The sequence below is a fragment of the Acomys minous genome (genome assembly GCF_964271855.1).
Source record: "Acomys minous genome assembly, chromosome: 6".
Lineage (NCBI taxonomy): Eukaryota > Metazoa > Chordata > Mammalia > Rodentia > Muridae > Acomys > Acomys minous.
In genome coordinates this window covers 88,352,952-88,362,398 of record NC_140487.1, presented here as the reverse complement: position 1 = coordinate 88,362,398, position 9,447 = coordinate 88,352,952, and positions in this window count along the sequence as shown.

Here is a 9,447-nt window from a genome sequence, read left to right as displayed (position 1 = left end):
AGGATTCTAAGTTGATACATCACTGAGATACTTGCCTACCAGTGTTTATTAAAGCACTAGACACAGTAGCCAGGTTATGGAACCAACCTAGGTTACCCAGCGTTATAGGAACAGGTAAAAAGGCTGTGACTTATACATATGTATCTGACTTAATGGAGTTTCCCAGATATGAAGAAGAACAAAGTTAAGTCACCTGTAGGAAAATGGATGCAAATGGAGGTAATTATATTAAGTGAATTAAACAATCATGGGAAGACAGATATCAGATGTTTTCTCTCACTTGTGGTTCTTATGTTTTATCCAGGTACGTAGATGCCTCATAGTAATTATAATGCCAAAGTCCAATTGCAACCAGATCTCTGGATACAGAAATCAGCATTTGAATACACAGCGCACTAAAACATCCTCCATCACCCCAGTGATGCACTGATTTGGGACCGGGCCTGTCTGTGAGTGGTAGAATATATGCTCAGCATGTACAAAGGCCTAAATTTGATCCCTAGCATTTAAAAAAAAAAAGTAAAGAAGATGATGGGAAGGAAGGAAAGAAACCCCCGTTTTAACCATTTGCAGGTGAGAGAGTCTCAGATAGGCACTTACTCTCAAAAGGCTCAAGGGAAAACAGCCTTTGTAACCTTGTAAGTTTGAAATTGTTTTTAAAAAAAGGGCGGGGGGGGGGGGGAGGGCTGGAGAGATGGCTCAGAGGTTAGGAACACTCACTGACTGCTCTTCCAAAGGTCCTCAGTTCAATTCCCAGCAACCACCTGGTGGCTCACAACCATCTATAATGAGATCTGGTGCCCTCTTCTCACATGCAGGTGTACATGCAGGCAGAGCACTGTATATATAATAAATAAATAAATCTTTTTTAAAAAAAAAAGGAAAGGAAAGGATGCATAGCACTTGAAATAGTAGAACTGATTGTTAGTGTCTTAAATACACAGTGTGATCTCTGGAGTTGTGGAGAGACAACTGTTTGTGGGGAAAAGAGCAGGGAATCTCCACTTAGCCACACCCTCCAAGAGCCGACGGAAGACTCTGCTCCCACAGGCCTTCACTGAATGTTCCTGCGCGTACTTAACACCCCTTCCGTGCCTGGGCTGGGGCTGCATGTTCTTTGTGCCGCTTTCTCAGTAAGAAATCATATACACTCTTGGGACTTCTCCTGTCCCTGGTGTGTCCTGTAATAATCTTACATAATTTATAAGTCTCTGTTTAAATCTTCTCAAGAATGTTATCTTCCCAATTATATTGTAGCCAGTTTAGCAGTAGATCCCATGAACAGTATCTTTTTCTCCTCAGTGTGCCTAACATATACATATTTTTTTGCAATCACATGTCTACATTCCAAAGATGGTCAAAGAATATTTATCAAGTATTTTTTGGCATATCACATACGAGGCACTGTAAACAATAATTTATTACAAGCATAGGATGCATTGCAGCTTTATAAAGCACCTACGCACCCATGATCTCATTTGTTTTCATAACAATTCTGTGAGGTAGGAGCTGCCCACGATTAGCTCAGAGAAGAAATAATTACTTGTACAACACAACTATTGAATGGCAGAATTGGAATGTGGCCCTTGTTACTCAGATTTCCAGCCCAGTGCTTTTTCCATTCCACCACGAGAGACAGGTAATAAATCTGCACACAGTGATGGTCACAGATACTGCATTAATTTTCTGTTGCATATAAAGTAAATCAACATGTTAGTGGCTTGGATAACATAGGTGTATTATCATCTAGTTTTATAGAGCGGAAGTTGGACACAAGTCACACTGGGCTAAAGTTAAAAGTTGAGCCAGGTTTAGTGGTTGGCGCATGCCTACAGTCACAACAATCAAGAGCCAGAGGCAGGAGGATTCCTACAAGTGTGAATCCAGCCAGCCTGGGTTACAGAGTAAGATTGCTATGTCAAAACAAAATCTAAAGAGAAGAAGGGAAGGCAAAGGCATTCCACTCTTTGTTTTTATTCTAGGTGCTAGGGGCCATGGTAGGCAAATGCTCTACACTGAGCTACGTCCCTCCACTGTTTGCACTCCTTTCCTAAGGCTCTGGAAGAGCCATCCCTAGCTTTTAGATGCAGCTCGAATTCTTTGGCTTCCTCCTCTTCAAAGCAAGAAACGTGGCATCTCTCTGTAGTTATGTCCTCCTCCCTCTGTTCCACTTTGAAGGGCCCCTGTGCTGAACCCAACCAGATAACCCAATATCATCTTCCTATTTCAGGATTAGCTACCTAATAATCAATCTTAATGCCCTCGGCAGCCTTAACTCACACCTGTCATTTATACTAATGTATCCGACGATTCAAGGGATCAGGATACGGACATCTTCAGGAGGTCATCATTCTGCCTGTTGTGTGTGTGCTCTTCCAACTGAGTCCCAAAGGCCCGCTCGGCACATTCAGATCTTAACTCAAATCCTGAATAGCTTTCCATCTACTGAGAAACCACTAGATCCCAGTAAGACAAAATGTTCGCTAGAAGAGTAACATTTGATTACATTAAAAATTAGTATACTCAGAGTCCACTCAAGTCATCCAAGATCAGTCATTGAGATCAATGGCTTCATTGGCCAAGGATATGAAGCTAGTAGTAAAAAAAGAAAAAAAAAAAAAGACGGGCGGGGGCAGGGCAGGAACTCAAATTTAGATCCTAATGCTATGCTCACTTTTCCATTATTTTTTTGCATTGATATTAACTACCAAGGCTTATTTCTAATGCTTGTCATTTAAATTTTAATTTGTTCCTTTATCCACTTATTATAGACTACTTTAAAATGCAAGCCACAGGGTAGAGGCAATACTATTATGCCAGATATCTGGCATTTAATGGGTCCAACGTTCTTTTCCATTAATCAGAGCGAACTCCAAGAGTCCATGACCTGGGATAATTTTTAAATTGCTAAAACTCACACACTCTAATGCTAGGATGTGAGGAAAAGCCCCTTGGTAAAGCAGCCTAGCCAATCTCTTTGGCTCTGTCTTGAACTACACTAGACTCTTCCAGTACACACACACACACACACACACACACACACACACACACACACACTCACACACACACACACACACACACACACACACTCACACACACACACACCCCTACACAACCTTATTTGTAAAGTACAGTCTGTGATGATGTTCTTTATGGGTTTCAATTGCACTTAGGAATTTTATTTAAAGTGTTTCATACAATATGTTTTAAAATCCTGTTTCCTCCTCCTCCTGTCTCTCCCCGGTGCTCCCCACTTCCCTACCCTTCCAACTGTGCTCTCTCTTTCTCTTTCAAAAATCCCCCACACACAAAAAACCCAACCAAACAAACAAACAAACAAAAACCCAATAAGACAAAAAAAGTACCCAAATGAAACAGAAAATCCTATAAAACAAACAAACATGGAGTTTGTGTTTTGTTGGCCAGTACTCCTGGGCTTGGGGCCTGATGACATTCTTAAGGCAAGGGCTTTTTGTTGTTGTTGTTGGTGGTGGGTTATTTTTTGTTTGTTTGTTTGTTTGTTTGTTTTTGAGACAGGATTTCTCTATGTAATTGCCCTGGCACTCTCTTTGTAAACCAGGCTGGGATCAAACTCACGGAGATCCGTCCACCTCTGCCTCCCCAGTGCTGGGATTAAAGGTGTGCACCATCACGGCCAGCTAAGGCAAGGGTTTTTAATCAGGAGCCTTCAGGTAAATTGTTTGGTGACATCACAGATCTATCATAGTGAGAAGCAGTCAGGGCTGTTCTCAAATCAGCATGAGAAGCTCCATGGCAAAGACAGGTGCCTGGGTAAAACACAACGCTTAAGCGCCATACAGTCTAGGAAAAGGGATATTGAGTCTCTATAGAACTGTAGGGATTAGTTAAAATGGTGGATATTAAAGTGGGGGTGGGTGGGCACTGATAGGTGTGTACTTGAGTACGTGAGACGACAATTGTAGAAGAAAGGAAAAGGGCAAAAGGATTTGGGCTAAATCTTACCTGCTAAAATCACTTACAAGACCTTGGACAAGACTCTTTGGTTTTTGTTTGTTTGTTTGGTTTGTTTTGTTGAGTCAGGGTTTCTCTGTGTAGTCCTGGCTGCCCCGGCACTCTCTCTGTAGATCGGGGTGGCCTGGAACTCAGAGATCTGCCTGCCTCTGCCTCCCAAATGCTGGGATATAAAGGACCTAGACATTGGACAAGTCTCTTAACCTCTTAACCTTGGTTATCTCATCTTCAAAACACACCCGCATAGGGCTGTCGTGAGGATTTGCTGCCATTACACTCAATGAGCGTTTGTTACAGGTCCATGGCGTATTCAAGAACCATTACCGAGCCGGGCGTGGTGGCGCACGCCTTTAATCCCAGCACTCGGGAGGCAGAGGCAGGTGGATCGCTGTGAGTTCAAGGCCAGCCTGGTCTACAAAGCGAGTCCAGGACAGGCAAGGCTACACAGAGAAACCCTGTCTCGAAAAACCAAAAAAAAAAAAAAAAGAAAGAAAGAAAGAAAGAAAGAAAGAAAGAAAGAACCATTACCTCAGCTCTTGAAGCCAGTAGACTTTGGTGTTGGCAGAGGTGATTCCCTGATGAACCACAAGAGGGAGACAGATACACAGAAGTGGACTCTGGCTAGAAGGGAAAATTAAAGGTTGCAGCTTTCTCTCTGGGTTTTGTCAGACTAGCCACAAGCTTCTTTTTAACCATTATTCCTGCTCTTCCGCCGGGAAAGTCTTTAATTGGTGGTGGTGGTGGTGGTGGTGGTGGTGGTGGTGGTGGTGGTGGTGGTGGTGGTGTCTATTGTTTTTATTGTTAAAATCCTTTCTCAAGGGAGACTAAAACAATGTCTACCCTTCTCCCCAAGGCCCCACCTATACATGGAGCAAACGGAGATGTGATTCCTCCAAGACCGAAGTTCATTCTTGGGGAATCAATAGGCTTACAGAGCATAGGTGAGAGGGTACATACTGGAGTGGGAGTGCTCCCCCGCCAAGGGCCACACTGGAAAGTCCTTGCCCAGCAGAGATGGGGACTTTCCCACAGCTGCGTAGAGGGAGGCCCTGGTCCCCTGGTCCCCTGGTCCCAGAGGTGACGAGCAGTTAGAACAAGCGAGGCGTACAGCCGGTGATTTGAAGGGTCTGGATGTTCAGGTGGTCTTCGCCCCTCTGTAAGAAGGTGTAAAGAGCCAAGGAGCCCAGCTGTGATGATCTTTCCCAAGTGGGTACAGCTGATCTTCCAAAGATGGTAGTGGTTTGGCTGAGGGGAGGGGTGGGAGGTGATAATCACGTGAAATGGTTGTTTTCAAAGAGAGTAGACCGAAGGACATCGGACGGATATTCTTTAATGGTGTGAATTTCACTTCCACTTGGAGACTCTATATTATTTGGTACATAGATTATGACTACTACTTTTTATTTATTTATTTATTATATATACAACGTTGTGTCGGCACGTACAAATACATGCCAGTAGAGGGCACCAGATCTCATCGTAGATAGTTGTGAGCCGCCTTGTAGTTGCTGGGAATTGAACTCAGGACTTCTGGAAGAGTGGTCAGTGCTCTTAACCTCTAAGCCATCTCTCCAGCCCTGAGAGAAACCATTGACACACCCACTTTCCTCCATCCCTCGTTCCAGAAGTCAGAGGCAGTTTTTGTCTACACTCTGTTCATATGACTGGTATCTTGTCTCTCAAAGTCACCTGTCCAAAAAACATACTTGTGATTGTCCCCAAAGAAGCTCATGGGGTCCCAATGCAAGTAGGTTTCCTAAGAGCCTGACTTGCCATTATAGGATAACAAGAACTAGATAAGGTTTGCTCTTCTGTTTTTTCTTTTTTCTTTTTTCTTTTTTCTTTTTCTTTTTCTTTTTTTTCCCCCAGAGCTGAGGACCAAACCCAAGGCCTTGTGCTTGCTGGACAAGCGCTCTACCACTGAGCTAAATTCCCAACTCTGGTTTGCTCGTCCTCAAAGGGTCACTTTGAAGGTATATTTGGTAACCTCATTAAAAACTGAACTCTTGGGCCAGGCAATGGTGATGCCACCGCCTAGGACTCAAGAGGCAGAGGCAGAGGCAGAGGATCTCTGCTAGTTCAAGGCCAGTCTGGGCTACAGAACAAGTTCCAGATAGCTAGAGATGCACAGAAAAATCCTTTCTCAAAAAAGCCAAAATTAAAAAAAAATTTTTTTTGGGTGGGGGGAACTCTCACTCTCAGGTTGGAGAATGGAGAGAAGAGAGAGAGAGAGAGAGAGAGAGAGAGAGAGAGAGAGAGAGAGAGAGAGAGAGGAAAGAGAGCAGTAGCCCTGTCATACCTGGCGTGCATTTTGCCCGGTTTATGGACTTGTTTATAGATAGTAGCTCCCTGGCACTCACAGCAGCCCTGTGAGATGGTCCTCCTTTGCAGATATGGAATCCAAGATAGAGAGAGATTAGGTAATTTTCCAAAAGTCACACTTATGGTAAGGACCTGAGCCAGAATTCACAATAAATGTAGCTTTGTAAGGTCACGTTCTGAGGAACATCAATGGTCACTTGGCACTGCAACCCTGTCCTCGATTTTGGGACAGGCCTTCTCATATTTCCCAAGAACTGGCCCCCCGTAGTCCACAGTTTCACACACTCATCATCTTATCCAGGTCATTGTCTAAAGCTTTCAGAAGTTCCCTTAGGGCTCGCTGTCCCGGGCTACCATTCCTGCGCTCGCTCCCTCATCCTGCCTACGTATCTTCTCAGCCTGAAATGCTTCCTAGTTTTCCTGTTCACTCCTCCCCATCCGTCAACATTTAACTCCAGCCTATGCCCCTTTGGTCCTCTCACAAGCATCTCCCTGGAAACTATCTTAGCTTTTGAAGTGGTACCTCTCCTCCTGCCCTGAGGAAAGCAATTCTCTCAGCCCTGCTTCCCAGAAGGAAGGATGCTCGTGAGAACAGAGGATCTTTAACAAGCTGATTTTCCCAAAAGACATCACCTAGGTAACCCCAAGGGCTGAGGTCACCAACTTCCTGATTCTGGTTCCCAGTGGTCCATATTGAGAGCTTCTGGGGGCCATGGCACTGAGGACCTTATGCGATTTGGGGACTATAAACTAGTATATATATATATATATATATATATATATATATATATATATATATATATATATATATATGTCGTGAGGGTTCTGTGGGAGGTGAGGGTGCTTGAAGGGATTCATTCAGCCAAGAGACACAATTTGGACAGAGATTTATTTAGCAGAGCGGCAGAGATCTCTTTAGGAAAGAAGCAGAAATGTAGTCAGTTAGGCTAAGCAAAGCAGGCACTACAAAGAAGACTGAAGTGGCCGGCCCATGGGGAGAATCAGCAGGGTGCCTTCAGCATTGTGGGTTGTAAGGAGGTTGTATGAATATTTATGAAGTGGGTAGCATAGTCACGAGGTAAGGGGATGCCTAATAGACCAGATCTTTCTTTTAGATATTTCCCCCCCCCTCACCCCCCCACCCCCCGCCCCTTGATTCTTACCAAGGGGGATAGCTGTCAAAACCGTACTGAAAGTGGTAGAAAGAGACCTTTTGAGGATTCAGATTCGTTGTTAGCATACACATGTGGATGGTGTCTTGGGTTCCGTGAGAAAAAAAAAAAACCAACTATCTTCAAGGATATTTAACAACAAAGGGGTAGGCATGTTGCTTTGGTGGCCTCTTATCTTCCTTAACTCCTTGCCTAGTCAGACAGGAGTGGTCTCCTACCTGCAATGGGTGGAAGGCTTCTTGGAAGCTATTCTGGCAACTTCGTTGTGATTAGCTATAAGAGATGCAAGGACTGCATTCCTGGGCTGGGAGGAGGGAGGCTCTCTGGGGAGGCAGACAGGTGGAGCATTCCTCTTATCTGGTCAGCTTGGCTGTCTCACACCCATCTGTCTGCCCTTTTATTTCTCATCCCTAGTGTCCCTGCCTCACCCATTTTAACCCTAACAGTCCTCTTAGCCATATTGTTTGTTTTCCTAGTGTTGTCCTCTGGTTTCTGTTGTGAGGAAAGGGGAAAACCAGGTTTATTTAGCTTGACAGTTTACAGTCAATCATCAAGGCAGCCAAGGCAGGAACCTGAAACCTTGAACTGAGGCCGAGACTGTCAAGGAAGACTTCTTACTGGCTTGCTTCCCATGACTGGCTCAGCTTGTAGTTTTTTATACAACACAGGTCCACCTGCCCAGGGGTAGCACCACCCACAGAGGGCTGGGTCCTCCCAAACTAATAATTAATCAAGAAAATACTCCGTAGGTTTGCCCACAGGCCAGTCTGATGGGTGTAGCTCTTCAATGGAGGTTCCGCTCTCCTAGGTCACTGTAGATTGTGTCAAGTGGGCAGAAACTGACAGAACACGCAGCAACAGTACAGCCTCAAGTGTCTGTGAACAAATAAGAAAAACATGGAACAGTCAGAAGTCAGAACAATTTGTGTGTGTGTGTGTGTGTGTACAATGCTCTGCCTGCATGTACACCTACATGCCACAAGAGGGCATCAGATCACATTATAGATGGTTGTGAGCCACCTTATGGTTGCTGGGAATTGAACTCAGGACCTTTGGAAGAACAGCCAGTGCTCTTAACCTCTGAGCCATCTCCCAGAACAATGTTTTATGAACAGTTTTAACTAAGTTTCATCTGGTTCCTTGAAGGGGAGCACATTTTTGAGTAGTCTGAGATACCTGTCAAAGGGCTTTTCACGGGGGAACGCACTCAGTTTGTGTATAATTGAACCTTGGCCAGCTGATCCAGTCTGCATTTGCCTGCAAGCCAAGACCTGCTTCACTGTGAAGACTCACTAAGTCCAAGGTAATAAGGAAAGAATAAAGGAGTTTGTGACCCTATTATGGACCAAACTGTGCCACCTACCAAATTCGTATGTACATATACTAAGTCCCAAAGCGACTAAAGTGACTGTGTTGGGAGGTAGGACTTTCAAGGACATAATCAGGTAAATGAGGCCATTAGGATGAGGCGCCAACCCTGTATGGCCAGTGTCCTTGCAAGAACAGACAGAAACAATGTTGGCACTAGAAACTGAGGCCAGGATAACCGCATGCTAATTATTGAAATATTTCTCTAGCCACCCATTCTGGTGTCTGAGTGAGTTTTTCATCGGAAAGTGTTCGTGGGGAAACTGCTAGCAGATTCCCCCTGCCCAGGCTTTTCGTTTTTGCAACAGGGTCCCATGAATCCCAGGTTGGCCTCAAACTCCCTCTATAGCTGAGGGTGACACTGATTTTTCCACCTCTACCTCCTAGCTTATAACAGTGCTGGGAACCAAACCCAGGCCTTCATATATTCTAGGTAATCTAGGTACACACACTTTCCCAACTGAACTATACTCCCAGCCCCTTACCGAAAACATTTATTTTAAAATACATAAAAATGTTTCTGCAAAATATGAGGCTGTGTTAGAAAAAAATAAACAGCACAAACTTGTAAACCCGGCTCCAGGGAGATAAA